Source organism: Perognathus longimembris, chromosome 2, assembly GCF_023159225.1.
Source record: "Perognathus longimembris pacificus isolate PPM17 chromosome 2, ASM2315922v1, whole genome shotgun sequence".
NCBI lineage: Eukaryota > Metazoa > Chordata > Mammalia > Rodentia > Heteromyidae > Perognathus > Perognathus longimembris.
In genome coordinates, this window is record NC_063162.1 from 147,555,721 (window position 1) to 147,578,677 (window position 22,957).

Below are 22,957 nucleotides of genomic sequence, written 5' to 3' on the forward strand. Positions count from 1 at the left end.
TTCGATTTGTAGTGATTTACTGCACTGGAGAAGAGGAAGAGTGGGATAATTTTCACAGCCTTACACAATCTTGGTTTATAGTATATCTCTAATCTACTGAGTATAAAACCACATACTGGGTTGGTGTCTTTGTGAACTGTGTAGCTATGCTGTATAATATCTTTCATTATTTTCTTCATCTCTGTAATAAATTGTTTTTTCATATCACCAGTGTCACATCTGTGAGACCTTTCTTTCCCTAGAAGTTAATGACAACCTTTGCGATGCTAGTTTGATGAACATGTCTGCACCTCTTCGAGAACATAGACTTTCAAAAACAAAAGGAAAGAAAAACTAGGTTGTATCTAGGGAGCCTGTTAGGGCATCTGACAAACAGTTGGCCCATAATCAATGTTGATAATTGACAGATAATGAAGCCAGGAAGCTTGTGGTGTGCTCTAAATGCCGGGTTGGAAGGTCTGTCTGGGATATTTGTACATCTATAATGGAAGAGATCCTCATGACCTCCAATCCTACTAGCAAAAAAATCAACCCTCTGTGCACATCGGCAGTGACCTTGGCTTTACATCTCAAAGTATGTTTTTGCAAAGCAAATCTATAGGGGCTGGGAATGTGGCTTAGGGGCTGGGAATGTGGCTTGCCTAGCAAGCTTGAATTCCTGGGTTCAATTCATCAGCACAACCTGAAGAGAAAAAGCCAGAAGCGGCGCTATGGCTCAAGTGGTAGAGTGCTAGCCTTGAGCAAAAAGAAGTCAGGGACAGTGCTCAAGCCCTGAGTTTCAAGGCCAGGACTGGCAAAATAAAAATTTTCAAAAAAGAGAAAAAACAAAGCTATATTATGTTTAGCACCATTATTCAGTGAGCTACAATAAAAGGTATAAAGCTAGATTAGCTTAAGAGTACCTGGGCCTGAAAAACCCATCGCATTCCCTCATTCCCGCACTTCATAGCACGTTGTTGAAGGAAGGTGTAGAATTCTATTTTTTGAAATTCTGCTGTGTACCCAGTGTCACAAAACATTTGAGGTCATCTTTTGGAAGTGAACTGAATGTAAGAATAATCTGGAAATACAGCAGACAGAAGATGGATCAAATTTGAATAGTAACTATAACTAGCTATCATTAGTTATAATTGGAACTGATTATCTAAGTAAGAATAAGCACAAGGTTTTATTTTCCCAGCAGACTAAAAACACTTAACAAAAGGAATAATTAAAATAATTAAAAAATTGGCGATAACATTATCAAATTAAGTACCCTGGATAGTTCAGTATCCTTGACGCCCAGGACTTGCACCCACGACAAGAAAGTCACCAGCACTTAGCCGATTGGGCTAGGAGTGTTTACTTAGCTATGCACAGCGTCTGCTCTCCACCCTCAGGATGGTAAAGAACAGCCATGAGCCACCGCAGGGCTGGGGTTTTAAAGGTAGAAGCTATGCATTCTACAGCAAGTGGTCACGTAGCACAGACTCAGGGGGGTCAATGCAGCAGGGTCAGAGCAAGTCACAAACAGGTTAAGCAAGCCGTTTCCAGAAGCAGAATTTCGAGGTCAGGCTGACCTAATATCAACTTTATTTTTAACAAATTTTGCCATGTTCCCCTAATAACAACTGAGCAAGCATGAGAGAGCTAAAACAATCCAGACTCAATCATAAGTGGGCCAACCTGAAAATCGCCATGGCATTCCTGTAACTACTACTACTATGGTTATTTCTATAATCTATGACTATGATCATTTTTACAATCCATTACTATGGTTGCTACCTAGATACAGAGAGGAACAAGGGCTACATATATTTTTTTAAATGTCAAACTACAAGTAACTAGTCTTGTGGGGTGTGGGTGCAGCCCTCTAGCATGGAGTCACCAAAATGGAGTTAGAGAAGCTAAGAGTAAACTGTAAGACAGTGAAATTTTACAAACCCTATTGTTTCTAGGAGGTTAGGGGGCTTCCCTTTCCCTTGGTTTTCACAGATAGCTTTTCAGCCTCCTTGTGGATATATTTAGCATGCTTACATTGTATTATCTATGTATATGCAATATAATATGTGATTTTTTTTAAATTGCTCTCATGGCTACTCAGTGTTCAGCTCACGAATGTCACCCTACAGCTTCAGCCGTGTCTACAGTCCACTCTGCTTTTCGACAGAAAAGGAATCTTGCAGATTCCTCTGCTTAGGCTAGCTTGAAACCACAATCCTCTAGATTCCAAATTCCTGAGTAGCTAGGAGTATAGATGTGAACAACGGTTACTAGCTGTATTTAACCTATGTTGAGATAATAATATTCTTGCTGATTTACCATAAAGGCTGGCAAAGGGACTTTCAATAACATTTTAGGCTTTTAAGGATATAGCTTCTGTCACAGCTGCTGAAGTTTGACGTTGTCACACAAACAATACATGGATAAATGACAGAACGAATGTCGTTGCATTGCCATGAAAATGATGTGTAAAATAGGTAGTAACCTGAGTTTATTCTTCAGGATTCATTTGTTCACTTGATTATATCATTCATTTTGTGATGTACCAAATAACCCATTTACTCTGCCGAGAAACAACTGTGAATAATTTATATATTTTTTCTCATTATTTACTGCCCATTTACTTTCTTGACTGTGTTAAGTACTGCTTGAGATCTTGAAAAATGTCACATAAGGAAATTGAAACACAAAATAAGCACTATTTAATGGAAAAAAATAGCTGTCTCACTATGCTAAACATGAAAGTTATTTCTATAGACACACCTTAACCACTGGATATCCAGGAACTATCAGTCATATTTAGATTCAGCAAACATTTCATCTGATCTTTATCCATTATTTACCAAAGTTGGAAATACAAATTTAAAAAGATTAAATAAACAGGCTAAATAGGATGTGACAAAAAAAGTTTTAATCAACTGATTCCAAATCCTGGACTGACTAAGAAGAAGATATTCCATAATTATTTTTAAAAGATTCAATGAGTTTTATTCTCCTCAGTGCATATTTAGTACACACAAATATCATAATGGGAGACTTAAAAGAATTGTAGAACACAGAGGAAAGGACCACTCTGATTTTAGTAATAAGTAACAAGGCAGTGCAATTAATCCTCTTAGCCATTGTATTTAACAGGACATCATGAAAAAGAAAACTATCATGCCCTCTTTTCCCTCTAATATTTTCTGATGAATTTAAGCATTCACCATTCTCGATGAAGAGCAAAGGGAAATTTAATAAGATATTTCTAGTAGATAATGCTGCACATCAAACGTTGGACTTGCTTCCTTTCCTGAGAGACGACACTACAACGTTTTCTGAGACTGATTTTCTTAGTCAGAAACATTATTGAGGCACCAGTTGTTCAGAAAATCCACTACTGTGCTTCAGACAAAACTCTGAAATTTTATTAAAATTTAGTTATCTCAAGTCAAGCTTCAGACATCCAAATAGAAATCGTGAAGTACATTGTGACATAGCTCTGAATTTCATTACCAAGGCAGGTGTCATTACTTGGCAAACACAGCTAGTGTTTGTGATAACTCCATCACATAACCCCAAAGGAAACAGCAGAAATGTTTATTGAAAGAAAGCCTTCTATGTTAAATATAACACTTCTGCACAATCTGGTGAAGAAATGGAAATGTATAGAAATCTGTGTCTTGGCTATTTTGGGTACTCAGCCTCAGGCATACTAGGCAAGTTCTCTTTGCCAGGAGTCCATCTTTCACCAATGTTATGTCCTGATAAAATTTTGAGTATCAGAAAAGCTTGAAGTTTCTACAGAATCAGGAAAAAGCAAGGGGAAAAGAAAACCGGATCCAAAATATCCCAATCTGACTTAGAGCCAGTGAAATCATTTTATGAAAAATAATTTATGCTTTTATATAGGAGAAATAGCACAAAATTTAGTTCTCACTAAAGAGTTATGTACCCTGAGTGAATTCCAGTTCAACCCTCACTTCTCAGACACTTTGTTTATTGTATAAAGCAGATGATTCTCTCTTGAAAATGATCATAATACATACACATACATGTGTACCTATATGAAAGAAAAAGTCTATCATTCTAATTGCATTTTTTAAAATCTTACTTAAGACGACATGTATCTCCTCATCATTTTCCCTCGCAGGATCTAATGTTCCCTTTTGGTATCACATGTGTTTTCATCTCACCGACTGCCTTTAGAATATTTCAATGAAACTGTCACCACCTCCTGTCAATTATCTTTGTCCCAAGAATCTTCTCCTGCCTCGTTTAATCAATTTTTATTATAAGTTTTATGATTCTTTTATATCATTGTACTTCCGGACAAGTGCCAAGACTTTTTTTTTTTCAAAAAGTTCATATTAAGCTAAAAATAGGGTGAGGGAAAGAAAGTATTGTTGGGTTTATTTGCCTGAGGTGATGAATGCTTATTAATAAACCCTTGGAATTTAAAAGGCTTAATATCTAAGGAACAGTTAGAAGACTACTGGCTAATTCTAATGATTTAGAAGAAAACTACAAAATTATTCTTTTAAGCTGGGTGCAGGTGGTTTATGCTTATAATCCAGGCTACTCGGGAGGCTGAGACCTGAGGACTGTGATTCAAAGCCAGCTTAGGCAGAAAAGTCCTGCTGAGACCCTTATTTACAATTAACCTCTCAAGCATGGCAAGAAGGGCTGGGCTCAAGTGGTAGAACTCTAGCCTTGAGCACAAAGAAGCTCAGAAACAGCGCCTAGGCCCTGAGTTCAAGCCCCACAACCACCACCAACACCAACAAATTATTATTTTGAAGCAAGGTCACTCATGTGGCTCAAAAAGTTTGCTATGAAGACCAGGGTGGCCTCAAACTTTCCTCACAATGCTGGGATTATACTCATATGCTACTGTGCCCAGTTCCCCAAAACAATTTCTTCTTATTGTGCTATATTATCAAAATGTGAGTGTTTTAGATTCCATGTTTGTGTAACTGCTGTTCCAACCTATATATAGAATATATTTTTCCCATAAAAATTTACATAACTTGTTCAGTCTGTGCCTTTATTCAAGTTGTTCATTTAAAAAATCTAAATAGAAAATATGCAAGAAACCTCCCTCTCATATTTCTAATAAGCTACGTTACAGGTGAACATTCAGGATTAAATCAATGTGTCAGGACTCATTTAATAAAACTGCTAAAACTCCACCAAACTTTTGCCTTCCTGCTCACCAGAGTACCATGTGAATCTGCCAAAGGCCTGGTTGAAACATAGGCTCTCCACGTGTATGGCCCATTGGAGGCCCATAAAGCAAATTCAGAGCACTTAAAAAGTTGCTATGAATTTGTAATCCCATCACTTTTACTTATCTCTGGTAAAATGTCTGTGATTTATCTTGTCTCCAGTCATATGAGGGAGTTTAAGAACAGGTGAGCAATAGCTGGGATCACCGTTCGTCATTCACAGGGGTCTCTAGGCAGGCATCAGTGTACCATCCTTCATTCCTTCCCTTGCTTATGTCCTTGCGTGATTGCAGCGTATTTGCGTGGTTGCAAAATGAAGGCTCTGCTTTTCTCAACCACTGCACCCGTCTGGTCCTAGAATCATAGCACTCACAAGGATTTTCCTTGGAACCAATAGAACACAGTGGCACCTGGATTTCCTTCCATTTTATCCCCTAATAACTTAAGCTTATCAACACAGCCTATGGAAAGTCCCATGCCAGACTCCTCCCCAGAGAGAGCCTCCTTTCCAGCTCCAACTTCCTAGGAAGCAGCTAGAAGGGCAGTGTGGCATGTGTTCACTTCCACCTCCTCTTGTGTTATGTGAACCATTAAACTCCCCAACAGTTATGAATATGATAAAGGCAGAATAAAAAGGTCTCTGGTTGCGACATCATTTTAAATAAACCAATCCTACAGAACAGATTTTTCTGGACATGATATGATTTTTTTCAATAAGAAAGAGACCCTATCCAAGTTTCTATCTAGGTTTCTGAATGAACACTCAAAAGATTAACAGGAGCCAGGTGCTGGTGGCTCACACCTGTAATCCTAAGTACTCAGGAGGTTGAGAGCTGAGGTTCCTGGTTCAAAGCCAGGCAGATCAGGAAAGTCTAATTTTTACTATTATTTTCACTTACTGTTATTTATTATAAATGATTGTATACATTTTAATTATTTTGGTATTTATCTTATTTATTTATTTTATAAATGATTAATTATACATTCTTCTTGTTGACAATTAACCACCACAAAACCAGAAGTGGTGCTGTGGCTTAAGTGTTAGAGAACTAGCCCTGAGCGGAAGAGCTCAGGGACAGTGACCAGGCCTTGACAATAAGCCTATCACCAGCCTCAGCATACACACATCCACACCCACACATCCATTCACACCCGTATACACACCACAATGACTGCTGGCTTTTCTGATGTTAAAAGAATTTTACTGGACTCTTGTCATATGATAGCTTGCTTAGTCTTGTGATGCTTTTCCAGAAGATAGAGAGCCTGGAGAAACAATGGAATTTTGTGATGTTTTCTGTAGTAAAGTGGTATGGGGCTAGTGAGTTTATTCTTTGGCTTTAGCTGAGTAAAAGCAGTGGGGAGACGAGATTATGACGGATGTTATCTCAGGGAATGGAGGTGGCGGGGAATATCCGTGTGAAATCTGCAGGAGCAGTGCACACAATTTAAAGACAGTTCTGACCTAACCAAATTCATAATCACCGATTTTTCAGAAAAAGGAATGAAGCCTTTTTCCCTCTTGTTCTTTGTGTAGCAGTGACACCCATGTCCCTGTTACAATATTTACATTTGAGAATTATTGAGGGAATGCACAATTGGTACAATTGGTTATTTTCAGGCCAAATTCAACATAGCTGTACATGCAATTACTAAGATGAGGCAAACCAGTCAGATGTTAGGGTAATCATATTGAAATTGTGGCAAATGATTCCTTATTTTTTCTCTCTTGCCGTTTATCTATGTATCAGTCTATTATCTCAATGTAGACATTGTCCTATGTATGTATGTATGTATGTATGTATGTATGTATGTATGTATGTATGTACGTATGTGTGTATGTATGTATGTATGTATGTATGTATGTATGTATGTATCTATCTATCTATCTATCTATCTATCTATCTATCTATCTATCTACCTATCTATCTATCATCCATCCCCCTGTCCAGCCATCTTCAAAGTGGGAAGCATGAGTTCTTGTAAGTGAAAGCAGGTGGTTCAGTGCCATCTCTTTGCCCATACACGTTGCTTCGGAGTCTTCCTCAGGCAGCTATCCCAGCATTTGTGGCACTGATGATGCAGGGGTGAAGCGGCTGGTTTTGAAGTTGCAGTGCAAATGGCCGGAACCCAGATAGGGTTGTTTCAAATGTGTCCTTCTGAGACAACAGCCTGCACGTCTGTGCAACAACTCCGCATGGTAATGATTTAGAAGATGTTGGAGCAAGCATGGTGATTGAGCTACCTCTGCTTAAACTCATCGAGGGAAGCCCCGGAATGTCAAATTTGGGGGAAGTCACCTTTCAGAGACAGAAAGAGAAAAAACAAAAATGATCTGAAACATAAACATTTCATTTTCATGACTTTTCAGATTTTAAAATAGATATGTGTTAGGGTTTAAAAGTAGGAATATATTTTTTAAAAACTAGAAAAAGAGGAAAAACTAGAATGATCCTTACCTTTAGTAACCCTTCAAAATATTTCTGAAATGTTGGTTGCTTGCCACTTTCTCCTTTTGCTTTATACATATATGGATGAGCAACAGGTGTATAGTGACATATAATAATGTATTTAAAGTTAATGTTACTAGTGGACTTGGCATGAGTATCTGTGCTTGATCTTGTTTTAATTGTTTGGTATTATGAATAGTTCTGTAGTTCACAGCACAGGCTGCATTGTACAAACATTTTGTTTTATACCTTCAACCGGAATGAGGTTTATTAAAATTTAAACATTTCAAGACTTACTTTGTACACTTACACACTGCATCACAAAAAGGTTATATCAATTTGCACTGTAAACACAGTACCTGTTTTATAATAAAAACAATGTTTTCTTTTAGAAAATAAATTACTCTCTCTTTTGCAAAATACACCACTGTATTGTTTGTGCATCCCTTACCAACAAGGCTACATTCTGAGAAGTGTATTTTTTGGTGATTTAATTTTGGGGGGAAATCCCAAAGTGTACTTATACAAATCTAGATGGCACAGTGACAGCATCCCGGGCTGTATTACAACCTATTAATCCACCAGCAGCCAGATGGTCCATTGTTGTTTGAGCCTTGTTGTGCAGCACATGAGTGTATTTACTTCTATTCACCTTGTCCAATTACTAAATGATGCAAAGATTGATAACGTATGCGTCCCCCCATTAGGTTGTGCATTCAGAAAACAGGCTTTTTCTCCACCAATCTCATCAATATATCTTATTTTCATACTTTCTGTATAAAAGGCACCTTCCTACTTTCTGGTCATGTGGATGAAATACCATAGAGGTAGAGCACTTCCTGTGCATGAGACAGAAAACCAGCACAGTCAAGGCCAAACTCAATGCCATAATCTGGAGTCTGTCTATATACTCAGATGACAATTTTAAGTTCTGTGTCCGGACCCCCCCCAAAATGAGGTAGATCTTGAAATTGGTGTTCTCACATTAATTTTTGCCATATCGCATTTGAGGCTTGGACTTTATTCACAAGAAGGAATCACTTATTCACAGGCTATGTATCAGGATGCCATGTAGCAAACATAGAAATAAAAGAGCCAAACTTTGATAATTTCTGCTTAGATAGCAATATTCAATCCTAAAATTATAACATCAGACAAATAGTTAATGTGGATTACATGTTTGATCTACTTAGCCAATAGTTGTGATTATAATTGAGCTCAAATAAAATGGAAGCTTTAATGTTTTGTTTCTTTGTGAGCAAAAGTGAACCACTTAAAATAATAGCACCTAGACTACATTTTTCTTAGTGAAAGTTCTTATGTTGGGGGGCTAAGAGGTGAGCCCAATGGCAGTATGTGTTTGGACTTGGTTTCAGTCTCAATACCACAAAAAAGCAAAAGCAACAGGAAGAGATCTGATTAGAAAAAAATTAACTTTCTGTCACATTTGTAGTTATCTTTGCTGTTGTATTGAAGAAACTGAGTGGGTAGCAAGGGGGAAAAAATCCATTCATACCTTCTATCATTGTCCTTCATAGAATCTTCTGAAGGAAGGCATAAGAAACACTACTCGAGGTCTTCCCAACCCCCTTTAAGAAAACTTCAGCGACAAAATAGGTTAGGAAACATCAGGAAAAACAAATCCATGGATTTTTCACCCAGGGAGGGGTGAAGCCTTACTGGTGTCGAGTACTGATGAAAAGCAGGCCATAGATTGGGGCTACTAATCTCTGTTCACTTTTCTGTCTCTCCTTCCTTCAGTTTTCCAGGCTTTGTCCTCAGACTTAGAATAAATCATGTAGCACACTTAGTCAAACAGGGGCTGTAAAATACAGTGGAGATACATGGTATCTATGCAGAAGTAAGCATTAACCATACATAAGATTTAGAAATCTCACACTTTGTATTAACGAAAAATGATTAAACAGGTATCAGGCCCGAGATAAGTCACTTTTTAAAGATTATAATTATTCTCTGTGCAGTAAATTAGACAGACAAGGAGGCAGATTTTTTTTTCTCCCTTCAGAGTCATACAAAGTTATAGCATACTAGAAAAGTGTTTGGAAATTAGTGTAGCTATTATCTATCAATGGGAAGAACAACAAGTAGAATAGGGCTGGGTACCAGTGCACCAATGCTACCCAGTCATTTCATGACTTTTCATAAGAAATTCTTGTCAAACACATGAGAAGTGGAGGGTGTGATATAAGAGAGACAGTCAGATTCAGGCTGAGCCAATTATCCCGAATGCTGACTCTACACTGTTGTGAAAGGACAGAAATAAAAGGAGTACATTAAAATATAAATAACACAACAGGAAAACCATAGCAGGCCTTGATTAAATGAAATACAAACATCTAAGAAAGGAGTCAGAGAGGATTATTGTTAGCTTGTGCATATTTTAAAAGGGTCGGGACAAAGAGGAGTTTAGGTGTACATTGTAAAGAGAGATGATCCTAAATTTATACCCTAGACAGAAAAAAAGACACGATGGAAATTTACACAGAAAACTGGGAGTTTATTTATTTATTTTTTGCCCACAGTACTTGAGCCTCTCAGGAGATGATTTTAATTTTTTCAATGTAAATGCTTTCATTTTCTGCTTACTATGCAAGTGGTAAAGTATAGAATAGACATGAAAGTCAAAAGAATTAAAACATTTACCATCAACTAAAAGGCAATTTGATGCCAATCTGAGAAGTCTAGAAAAGGGATCCACTTATAGCACCATTCTGTGAATAGAGCAGAGTGTTTCTTAAGAAGATAGTTCATAAACTTCCACCATCTCTTCTCCAAAACATTCCTGGCGTTCTGAAGGACGGACGTGACTAATGCATGTCTATGTTATGGCTGAGCTTGTCTTCACGGATTCACATCCAAGGGCAGAATTAGAAGAATGGAGCACAACAGTGAACACACCAAAGGAGGGAAGATTAACAGGGACAGAAGAGATTTGAAAGGTAATTCCTGGCAGAAGGAAAAACTTCACGTACGGAACCTGAGGAAGCTTCAGAATGGGATACTGAATATGGCAGAATAACAGGCCTTCAAAGGCTCTTGAGGAACGCTATATAGCAAAGGCAAACACATGTTTTAAATGTATGGTCTTGCAAATAATTCCATCAGCAATCATGCAAAATACCTATTGGAACCAGGAAGAAATGACTTGCTTAGAATGCTACAAAAAGGCTTCTGCTGGTCTTAGTGAGTATGTGAGAAGTACAAAGAAGATGAAAATGCATCTAATGATTGAAAAAATATAATGAAATAACCTGACATTTAATTTGACAAGGAAGTAGGAAGGTGTTGAAATTGTATTGACAGGTTTTAGAAAAGGAAAAGGAAATCAATTGTCATATTTTATGATGAAAATATTTATTTCTAATTAGAAAAGGTTATATATTTGTTATGAATGATTGAAAAAAAAAGAGTATCTACCTGTTTTGTTCTTCTTTTATTGTCTGTGTCAGGCCTTCACCTTGAACTCAGGGTTGGGTACTTGTCTCAGAGATTTTTTTGCCTAAGGCTAGCACTCTACCACTTGAGGCACAGTTCCACTTCTAGCTTTTTGGTGGGAGTTTCAGGGGCTTTCCTGCCTGAGCCGGCTTCTAGCTGCAATCCTCAGCTCTCAGCCTCTTAAGTAGCTAGGATTGTAGGTGCCAGTGAGCCACCAGCCCTAGCCCCTATATAAGTATTTTTATGCTTGCACCATACTTTCCCAAGATAATAGATCTACTTAAGCTCTCATCTTATATGTTTCATATTACTTTTTAAAATATTTTCTCTAAGTTTTGATTTGACATACACTTGTAACAGGAGAGGATTTCATTGTGATATTTCCTTCTATGTGCAGAGTGCACTTTGAACAGATTCATTCCTCATGTTCCCATTCTTCTTCTCCCTCCTTCTCTATTTTTGAACAGCATTTGATGGGCTTCATTATAGTGTAGTGTGTTGAAGAAGGCCTAAAACTAGGGAAAAATAGGTTGTACACAATTTTCTAAAATGATACTAAACTGGTCATTCAAATAAATATTTATACTGGAGATTAAAGTAAATTATACTTTGATGATGTCCTCTTATGACAACAAATATTTAGTAGTATTCTCTGTGGAGGAAACTAGGAAGAAAATTTTGTCTTCCTTCTGCATGGCTGATTCGAATATGTGCTCATAGCATTCTACAGTTGTGTCCCCAAATGTGGAAATTTTCATAAATTTACATTGCATAGTTACACAAAATAAGAAAGGTCGTAAAAACAAATTATTTTAACAAGTCACCAATGAGAAGAAAGTCTCTGCATTTGATTTTGTGCTGCTGATTATTAGATTTGTGCACCAATTAGATTCTGCTCTGAACAAGATGATTCTTCTTTCTCTTTTCTTCCCTCACTGTTCTGATACCTGGAGTGTTAAAATATACTTGTATGTGATATGAGAATCAGGATATGACATCCACTCCTCCAATTTAAGTCACTGCCTGGCATCTGTTGCGACAATGTTCTCTATAAATAGCTTTGGAAGCCATCCGTACATCAAAATAGCACACAATGGTTTATGTCTCTATCTAAGAATATATAAAACTATTTAAGTCCTCCAACAAACTCCAACTAAATTTGTCTAAATTGACTTTCCTCTCAATCAGAGCCTAGAAATATCAGCTGTTCCATCACTTCCTATCAGGAGGAAGACACCACAGAGAAAAATGCAAAGCCTTCATACAGCCATCTCAACCCATTACAATTTTTATAAATGAGAGTTTTCCAAAAACCCGTGTCTACCAAAATACATAGCTACACCCCCAGAACATAACCCAGGCAGATAGCAGCCCTGAAACTGACATATTAAAGGCCAATCTACCTGTAGGCTGATATCCATATACAGGAAAGAGGATTTGAAATCTATTTTTCTTTAACGTTAACCATGTAGAAAAAGTAAAGGCAAACTAATCTAGGAAAATCAACTCCATAGATGTAAACATTTAGGGTTGTAAAATACCTTTATGGAAAATATACATAATGGAAATCATCCACTCATATCTGCTGAGTGGAGAATTGTTGTCTTAAAGGAAAAGTGACTCCCACAGTGGGGCAATGAATGATTGCAGTGCACGCCATCCTGTCCGCCCCTCGCTGGTAGGTAAGGTTCAGTTTGTGGTCCACGATTCATCTCCTGAATTCCTACTCCAGATCTAGTGTGACACACAGCCCCAGTTCCTCTGCCTAGTCCCCATAGCCATTGCAGTTGTGAGTCACTTCTCCTGGGCCTGACCCATGAGAGGAACCTGAGGCTCTCAGGATTCCAAGAAGACACAATCTACCTCCTGCGATTATATTGGACAAATTTATAGGTCATAATCAGTTTTGTTTGCTTTCTCTGTCTCTCTTTGTTTCTCTATCTCTCTGTCTTTCTCTATCTCTGTCTGTCTCTTATCTCTGCCTCTATCTGCCTCTCTGTCTCTCTCTCTCAAAAGAGGTATATCAAGTGCTCTAATTCTTAACATGGGTTTTGAGTAATTTAATTTAAAAATAGTCTATGAAAGTCTAATCATGATGGTAAAATCAAGCCTAAATTAAAGGCGCTGCGCATAAATCACCTTTCATTTTAAATGGTATATCATAAATTAATTTGTAATGTGTTCATGGCTAAGAATATATAAATATATGGTGCCTGAAAAGAACAATTCCATTTTTTTTTCCAGAGGGTGCTCAAATGAGTTGCTGGGTGTAAACAGTTTCTGGCACAGAACTTGGACTTCACCTCTGGTTCCCCCTCAGCTCTGCTCACGCTGGCACGCTCCTCCATGAGCTAGGCCTCTGGTCTTAGATGTCTGGTGTCCCAAGAGATGGGAACAGGAAACCCTTTGTGGGGAGGAGGCTTTCTGTCAGAAGACATTACAAACAAAAGGGGAGGGGGAACCAAGTTTAGAATTGAAGACCAAAGTTGGTATTTCATCTTAGAAGCCTTTCTCATAGTGTGGCGTCAGTTGGGGACAGCAGTTAAAGGAAGTAGACCTTATCTACTGCTGAGCCTACGGCAGCCCCTGCACCACCCCTGGGCCTCTGCGCTCTGTCTCAGATGTGGGTTTGGTTGACATAGAAATAAAAGTGATGCAGGAAGAGTACATTTTATTTTTTGACAGTCACTGCATTTATCAATTGCAAATGCGCTATGTATATAGCCAGCAATTTGTCAAGGAGTGTGGTAGAAATGTGTCTGACCCAGATAAAAAAAAAAAAAAACAGGAAAAAAAAACAGTAGATAGGAAAGTTTTGTTTATCTAAGCTGTCTGGCTCAGTAATCAAAGGGGCCATTGGGAGCTACATGTATCTAATCTTTCTTGGCAACTGAGCTGGTGGTAGTAAAGCTGACTTCACAGACTGTAAAATTCCTATATATTCTATCCACTGTAATTACAAAGCTTGCTCTCAGTCTCTAGTTTAAGCATAAGAAAACTCATTGCCAGTAGAATTCTATTACATTCAAACCTTCAGCACTGATAGCCCCTGGCTTTCTCTGTTCCTTGATTTACATGCATGACTTCAGTCCAAATCCCAGCTAAAAGACTTTCTAATATCGGAAAATTAGAATTTAAGCTCCGCACTGGTGGCTCAATAGCTATCGTAGCTACTCAGGAAGCTGAGATCTGAAAATTGTGGCTCACAGCCAGACTAGGTAAAAATGTCAATGAGACATTTATTTCCAATTAGCCACCAGAAAACCAGAAGTGGATCCTATCAATTCTAAAATTCTATATAGTTAATATACATAATATATTTATTTAGATATATCCTCTATCTTTCCTATTTACCAACTTTGTAGAAAATATTTTTCTTTAAGCAAATGCTCCTATAGTTATCATCTACAAGTATTTCAGTATACATTTGATATGTATCTCAATAAGTAGATATAAAACTAAACATCTATTTTCAATGTTTGCTTAGGCAAGTACTCTGCCATTTAAGCCATGGGCCCAATTGTTTTGATTTTAATGTATTCCTGAGATTGAATTTCCTGTTCCCTTTTTCTGGACTTGGCATAGAACTTGGACCCTGCCACCTCTGTTTAACATCTGGGATGACAGGCCTACACCACTCTGTGTGGTGCAACATGTTGCTCGCAAGCAAGAGGCCTGTGGAGCGTCCCATGGATTGTGTTCCCACCTTGTGATCATCCAGTGTCAGTGCATGGGGTTCGGGTTACTAGTGAAACGTGACTACGCCCAGGGAAAGCTACGAGGAAGAGTAAAACTGAAAAGAGAGAAGAAGCAAAAGCTATTTTCTTCACCAGGAACCTCAGTGAACCTAGTGATATTCTGAAACCACAAGCCACCATCAGATGAGCACAGCCTCGTTCTTCCTCCTTTTAGAATAATGAGGAAAAGGTATGCAAGGATGGCCCTGAACACACCCAGAGTTCTGCTGTGGGGATGACAGATTGAGAAGGAGCTACACTCACCAAAAGACAGTGGGGTGCACCATTACCATTGGCTTCTATTATTTCTGATCTAAGTTATTTTTCTATCAGCATTTATTGACCTGGTAGAAGCGGTGGCTGGCACAAGTTACTATGATAGTCTCTAAGTCTAGGGAATTGTTTTCCCATCCTTAATGTAAGTACCAATAATAAGAGTCTCCTTTCCAATGGAGTATTTAGAATTGAGAGTGAAGCAAAGAACAGAGAAGAAGGGAAGCACACTTTATGTCGAGTTGAAGTGTTGCCCTGGAGGAGGTAGAGCAGGAAGGGAGCAGATGCACAGGTGGAGGGGAACTAAGGAGAGGAGAAAATACAACAGTGAATGGAGTAGCCAGCACTCACTGTGTGCCTGGCTCTGTCCCTCTTCCTTCCACAGACTCCTGCCTTTCTTACAGGTTAGCCCATTGTAGCCTTAAAAAGAAGCAACTAATGCATTTAAGGCAGAAAAATAAATTGCATCCTGGCTTCATTGATCTACTGCTGTGTCATAAAATCTGCCTCTGAGACATTTGTGGTCACAGTGCACAAGGTCACGAACACATGCGTGTGATTCATGAGACAGATATGGAAAACACCAAGCACAGAGGATTAATTTTTTTGCTAAGGCTTAAAATACATGAGAAGGAACAGCATTATTTTTTTTTCATTTTAGAAATTTACTTGCCAGTACTTCCACTGTCCAATCTTCTTACCAAATCAATACAATTGAAAATCACTCAATAATATGATTCCAAATATGAAAACTGCAGTTTTTCTCAGTAGCAGATTCTGTGCAAGTTGCAAGACGTTGGAGCTATTCCTCCCACTTTTCCAGTGCTAAACAATGTTTGTTTGTTTTTTAGAGGAAAGGGTTTAGGGAATGAGATATAAGAGGTAAAATTGGTTGGAATACAACATAAATGTGTGGAGATATAACAATGAAATCTTCCTTGCATAATTTATAGAAGTCAATAAAAATAATTTAAATAATGGATTAGGAGAGAAAATTAACCATAGGTAGCCCTGTGATGACATCATAGTACATTTTGGTAGGAGAAAAATGTCAATGTATTCTGAATTGTCCATGACAGCATTTATATCCAATCAACCTCAAAAGTATGCTGTATTTGGAGTGATAAAATTTCAGGAGATAAATCCGACACAGAATTGCTATCTACAATTATAAATATAAAAGTTTTAGAGAAGCTTTAAAATTAACAGGAATAGTGACTTACCTCTGGGGGAAAAAATTTACAAACCATTAAAATATTTTGCACCTACAGCTATTTTCTAAGAATGTGATTCATTTCATCATTCATGCTGCAAATGTACTAACTTACTGAACACTTTTCAATTGCTTCAGCAATTCATAGAAAAAGAACCTAAAAGAACAGTAACAACAAAATTCCTATTATTCAGAAGCTCTCAATGCAGCAGATCTGGAGAAGGTATAAAGGAAATAAAATGTATTAGGTCAGCTGATGTGGGATCCAAGAGGAAATTAGGAAGGAGGGGAGGTAGGGAAATGTTTTACCTTAAGTAGCATAGGAAGATGTCACGACCATGATGAATAGGGAACGGAGGAAAGAACGCATCTACCTGGGTACATATACACAGATCAGCCAGGTTGGAGTACAGGTGGGCAGAGACAATCTGCATGCCTAGGTCAGGTAAACCTGTGAGAAACAAGCATGAGTTGGGCAGCCAGGCAACAGGTGTAGAGGTTGCCCGGCAAAGCTCAGCCAGGTGAGTCTAATAAATGTTTTGACTCTAATCTGTGGGATGAGGGGAACCTGGAAGGAATTTGAGCACAGCAATGATGCATTCTGATTTATATTCAAAGAGGATTATTCTGATCTGTTGAAAACAGTTGACAAGCCAAGGGAGAAGAAAGGTAACATCCCAGCCAGTGACAAACACACAAGGGGCATGGTGCTTTAGCAAGGATGAGGGGACATATCTAGATGGAAGAGCTCACAGTGCACCCACTGTCTTACTCTTGATTGTGGGCTATACTAGCCAACTTTAATCCACACTGCATATCTCTATATATGTACAAGTATATACACAGTATATATTGCATATATACTTTGCACGCTTTTCAGTAGTTTACGGGAAGTATTCATTCTTTGCTCAGACAACTGTGGCTCTGCTCACGTGATCAGTGCTGAATAACTGAGTCTCACTCAGGTTCACCCTTGAATTTAGAATCTCCACTGTGGAGGCAGCTACAGTAGCAAAGCAGATGTTGCTTTCATGGCATAAGGGAAAATGCAATAGCCAAAGTAAGCAATGTTTAGAGTCACACATGTTCATGTTTCGTGGCTGGCTCCCGCATTGCCATGCCTGGTTGGGGACACTCCTCCACTGGGGAAGTCTATTAGACCTCCTCATCTAAGCCTGAACTGGAAAAACCACAATTCAATTACCAGCAGTACAGACTAGAGACATCAGGGATTTAGTCCTATGCAACTATAAGAATCGGACTTATTTTCTTACACATGTGACACCCCACAAGCGTGAGTGCTTTAGAAATGTGAGTTATTGAGATTGAAAAAACATAGTAATGACCCAAACTGGACTGAAATATTGATTATTGCAAAAAATTCTTTTAAGAAACTACCATACAAGATAGAAATAAATCTATCCTAAGAGAGAGAGATAAATTCAAGAGTTCTGATCAAAGGGACAGATGACTATTTATGCTTAATGCTAGATAATGATGATTTAACATTAAATAACTGCACAACACCTGTATCCACAAACACAACTTGTTTCAAAAGTTCTCTACTCCTCAGAATGATCATTGTCTGCTCTGGGCTGGGGCGGGGGGAGGAGGGTTGGGGAGCTGGGGAGATGTGATATTCAACTCCCCTTCAGGTTTGCATCTCTCAGGGTCATAAACATTTCCTCAACTACTGAAGCAGAAAGTCTCATGCAAAGTCTGCACTGAATAATCTGCGCTCTCTAGGTGCAGAGAGCACGTCTTCCCTCTTGCGAAGGTCCTGGCTCGCAGGTGCCTGTCCTGCCTCACACAGTCTCAGCCTGCTGGGGTGGGGATTCTGAAGAAAGAGGGAGGATTTGTGAGCTGTTGGCAGAGATCAGCAACATTTGCAAGCACTTTTAGCTTCTCTAGCAAGACTCTACATTGGAGACTACAGGACAAAGCAACAACAACAACCCACCAGAGCAGAAAATTAAAAAGTAACCTGCCACTTCACTGGAATTTCAACCTTTCCTATTCACTCCTGATTATCCAGAGACACAAACCTACAGTAGAAACATGGAACCTATACATAGACTATGGGAGATTTGGCAGGATTGGAGAGAAAACAGGGCCAGACTGAATACTGGTGTTATTATTTCTTTTAACTTTATTATTTTTTTCAAACCGGAATACTGATGAAAAGTGAGCTTAGGAGGCAAGAGAAGTTGAGAGGTGATCACACTGCCTGCTGTTATTTCTTCTTCAAATCAGGAACAATTCTTCTGTCTCTGTATATAATTTGTGTGTGTGCCAGTACAGAACTCAAAGCCTGGAATCTGTACTTGAGCTGCTTTTTGCTCAAAGCTTGGACTCTACCACTGAGCCACAGCTTCACTTCTGGCTTTTTCTGAGTAGTTTATTAGAGAGATGAGTTTCATCAGGACTTTCTTGCCTAGGCTGGCTTTGAACCACAATCCTCAGATCTCAGGCAATTGAGTAGCTATGGTTACAGGCATGAGCCACTGCTGCCCAGCTTGTTTCTGTATTTTTCATGTTGTTTTGGTACTAGAACTGGAACTGTGGGCTCAGTAATCTCTTAGCTTTTTCACTCAAGGCTAATGCTCCACCCCTTGAGCCACACCTCCATTTGCAGTTTTTCATTAGTTAATTGGACATGAGAGTCTCTCAGATTTGGGTTCTCTGAACTGGCTTTGAATTGGAATCCTCAGATCTCAGCCTCTTGAGTAAAAAGCTCAGAGGGCAGGCATGAGGCACTGGGACAAGTCTGCTTCTCTTTTCTTTTTCTTCTCTTTTGCTGTGCCTTGACTCTGGTTAGACTTCTACCACTTCTCTCATTCGAGGACAAAAGAGTCTAGCAAACTACCAGTCCTGCAGCTAAGGAGTAACAGGATGTGCTCTATTGATTTGACAGTTCTCTGAAAGGAAGAAGAAGAGCATTTAAAGGCAAAGAAAGGCTTTTCAGGAGGTAAAGCTCAGTGTGATCAGCCTACTACAGTAAAGGAGAACCTTACCTTGTCAGTGCAGTGTCTGGAAGGGGAGAGTAGTGGAGAAGGTTTACAGAGGTGCAGGGTCGGGCTGAGCGATGTTAGGATCCCTGCAGATGACTGGTTAGGAAGGGCAAACTTGGGAGTCTTGGATTTGTGAGCACCAGCTGCAATTATCTTTATGTGCCAACCACATTTGAGTCATGAAGTGTCAGCTGTTCCCTTGGCTCATGGCTTTAGGATCTCGGAACAAGTTAAATGGTCCTTACTGAGCCCCACATTATTTAACATGGAGTCAGGGGACCAGAAGATTTGCCTATTTCCCTGAGCATACAGAAAAAAAAAAAAAAAAAAACCTTAGCAACTAAACATGAAGGTAGTTGTTCTGGGTCTCAAATTACTCATGCGAGTAAGGTGTCCTGGAGTGTCATTTCCTGACAGACACAATATTAGGAAATGATATTAACTCAGACCAAAATTGCACTCGAAGCAATAGGACAAAGCTGAAAGCTGTATCGCATTGAGCGCATGGATTCCAGAAGAACCGAGGGCCACACAATGCAAGGCTGTAGCAGCTCCTCCTCTGACTTCTTGAATCCTGTTAAGTCTTCTTTACTTTTTGGACTCCTGTGGGCTCCAAAATTGGCATAGTTTACCAAAAATCCCAAAGCAGAAAGTGATTAAAAAACACAAAACAAAACCTACCTGTATTGACTAGAAGCTGAGCTGATCCTTACCCAAAGAAAAGTGCCCAGCATGAAAGGGGAAAAACTGATTCAATACCATAGGTGTCATTGGCTGAAGGTGATTGTGGACGTGGTCTATCTGCGTCTTTCTTGTCCTTGGGGAATATACCTTAAGCCAACTATTAGAACTCAGCACAGTTTAGATGCAGAGGAATAGTGTTAATTCAGAATGTGTGCCAAGTATGAATCCTATTAATGACAAGTTTGCAAGTCCTCCTTTGACCCATGAATGTCCAATTATGAAGCTTCACATCCCAAAGAATCATCAATTACAAATCATATCTCTGTTGCTTGGATATCTGATCATAATTCTTAACATCAGAGAAACTCCCCAGATACAGTTCTGCTAAGAGAACTCCACCACTAGTCCTTCTTAGCCCTTTTTTTCATAACACAAAGAAAGAAGCAGACAGTCACCTCTAACTCTACCTGCTTCTCTCCCTTATGGTATCACAGTGCTAAGAAGGAAGGAATGCAGAATTGTTTTTGTCAGGAGTGGGACACAATAGGTCCAGTGACTGCCCTATTAAGAGTTTCGGAGAGATAAGCACTCAGAAATCACAATATAATACAAGTATCATTGGAGGATTTTCTTAACAGTGTGCTGTTCTATCATCCCACATTTCACTCTCAGGTGTAGTAAGCCATCTATCAGATCTATGTCTTTAACACGAGGATAATTTACTTTGGACCAGGAGCATTATTATATTTTGAGGTATGAAACACAGCTCAAAATGTCCCCAATTATATAAAAATGCTGTAAGCCAGTAGGAGCCTGTAGACAGTCTCTCCCTCTTCATTCTCACTCTGCAGGGAGATTTCTTCCATTCACAGGTTTCCTTGGCCCTGATGTTTCCCACTCTTTTGTTTTTATTTTGCTTTACAACTACATATTTTGGGCATCTGGGGCAATATTATTAGTGACATGACATCAAAACATAGAGTGATTGGCTATTTGTAAAAGACAAATACCTGGCAAAGGTACTGCTGTGTTGGTGACAGCCATAAAAACAGATACGTGTCCTCTTGTCTCTGACAAAGTAAAGGGGCTCAAATGCCATAGAAAACATTAGGAATCCTTCAAGTGTCCTTATCACCACAAAGGCCCTGATTTGCCCTGGCTTAAGTACACTTACCCTTCAAAGCTTTATTGCCAAAAGAGCTTGCATTCCCCACATTGCTAAATTAATGTTGTTAGTAAGAGGAACTACCTATGAGTTGGCTATGAGTGGAATATTGCTGTCACCTTGGAGCACCCATGATCATTTTCATGTAGCCATGGAACTAAGCATCTCCTTGGGTGTCTCAAGCCCTGGGAAGTGAGATGAGGCACACGCTCTCAATGAAGTAGAGAAGAAGCCAGGAGCGAGTCAGCTGGAGCGGCTCTGCACTGGTCCTGTTCTCCTCTGGGTGTTTTGTCCAGATAGAGTGTTGCATCCGTTGGGCATTTATCAGAGTGCTGATTCTCCTAACTTGAAGCACAGCTGTATGCCACCAAGCCCACAATCCCTCTACAGAAACAGTCTTACAGACCTTTCTAGTGGGCTGGGTTGGCATCATTTTCCTCCCATTCTAAGCTTCCTAAGTGGCTAGGGTTACAGGCATAAGCTGTCATGGCTTAGTTTTCCTAAACATCTTTTCAATTATGTTACAAATTACATATTCTTAGAGCACAGATGCAGAGTGAATGCAGAGTTCAATACTTTGAGGTAAAATATACACAGGTAATGTCATCTGAACCAAGATGCATCTCATGCTCAAGGATATATATATATATATATATATGCTTTTCTTTGTTGGTCATGGGGTTTCATCTCAGGGCCAGGGCACTGTCCCTGAGCTGTTTTGCTCAAGGCTAGGGCTCTGACATTTAAAGCCACTTCCAGTTTTCTGGTGGTTCATTGGAGACAAGAATCTCATGCACTTTCCTGCCCAGATGGGGGTTGGGGTAGCTTTGAATTGCGATCCTCCTATCTCAGCCTCCTGAGTAGCTAGGATTACAGGCATGAGCCACCGGTGCCTGCCCCAAAGATATATTACCATGCCTCCTTCCATCTGTACTTTCACCAGGTAGGAATTGTTCTTTTTTTTTTTTTTAATCACAACAGACTAACTTTTGCCTGTGTATTAATTAACATCATCTACGTGAAATCACAGTCTGGAGCTGTGCCTAAACTGCCTGGCCTGATATCAGAACGTGTCAACCTTCTAGAAGATATCTTCCCTCTAATCCTTTACGGTTTTTAGTAGTTTAGTTATAGACACATTCTAGTTTTGACTTCATTCAATCAAACCCAAATACATTTTAGTTAATTACACTGAATAGGTACAAAAGTAAAAATCACATCAAATACATATCTGTATTTTAAATATTTAGACTCAAAGGAGAAATCAGTTGGCTGTAGATCATAGTCAAGATATTGAAAAACTTTGAGATGATTAGAAAACATTAACAATGACTTTGATTAATAATTTGATCTAAGCCAGTTGAATTCTCATGTTGCCTATCAGGTTATAAAGTAGACATTAATTAAGTTTAGCCTCGATGGATTGTGGGCTGCATAGAAAGTTTGCATTTTATAATTCTGCTATTTCAGAGAAAGGGTTTTTTTTGCATAGATTCATATTAATGTGGCTTTTAAGTAACATCAGCCAAATCTTATTTATTTAAATGTATTATGTTAATTGATGGACACTGATCTTTTCCAACTAAGAATAGAATGCAGAGCTGAAGAACATCAATGAGTAAACCAGGATTGTGCTGAAAAATCTCCTTCCTTTAACCTAACACATTCCCTACTACCTTCATTCTACTTTCAAGTTATATTCTCAGTTTGAATGCTTCTACCATATGTAAGCTTCTAGCCATTTACATTTCTTTTTCCATCTGGGTGATTACAAATGAA

General features: G+C 38.9%; 1 protein-coding gene and 1 long non-coding RNA gene across 2 annotated transcripts in view; one reads left to right on the forward strand and one right to left on the reverse strand.

The window, feature by feature from the left end:
* Cntnap2 (contactin associated protein 2) overlaps positions 1-22,957 on the forward strand; it is a 1,597,185-nt gene that overhangs the window by 259,168 nt on the left and 1,315,060 nt on the right. The gene's annotated exons all lie outside the window — the stretch shown is intronic.
* On the reverse strand, positions 1,298-15,707 carry LOC125347274. Its single transcript, XR_007210143.1, has 3 exons — positions 15,697-15,707; positions 12,116-12,118; positions 1,298-1,469 (listed from the first exon to the last, which is right to left on the reverse strand). It is a non-coding gene; the product is annotated as an uncharacterized LOC125347274 (long non-coding RNA).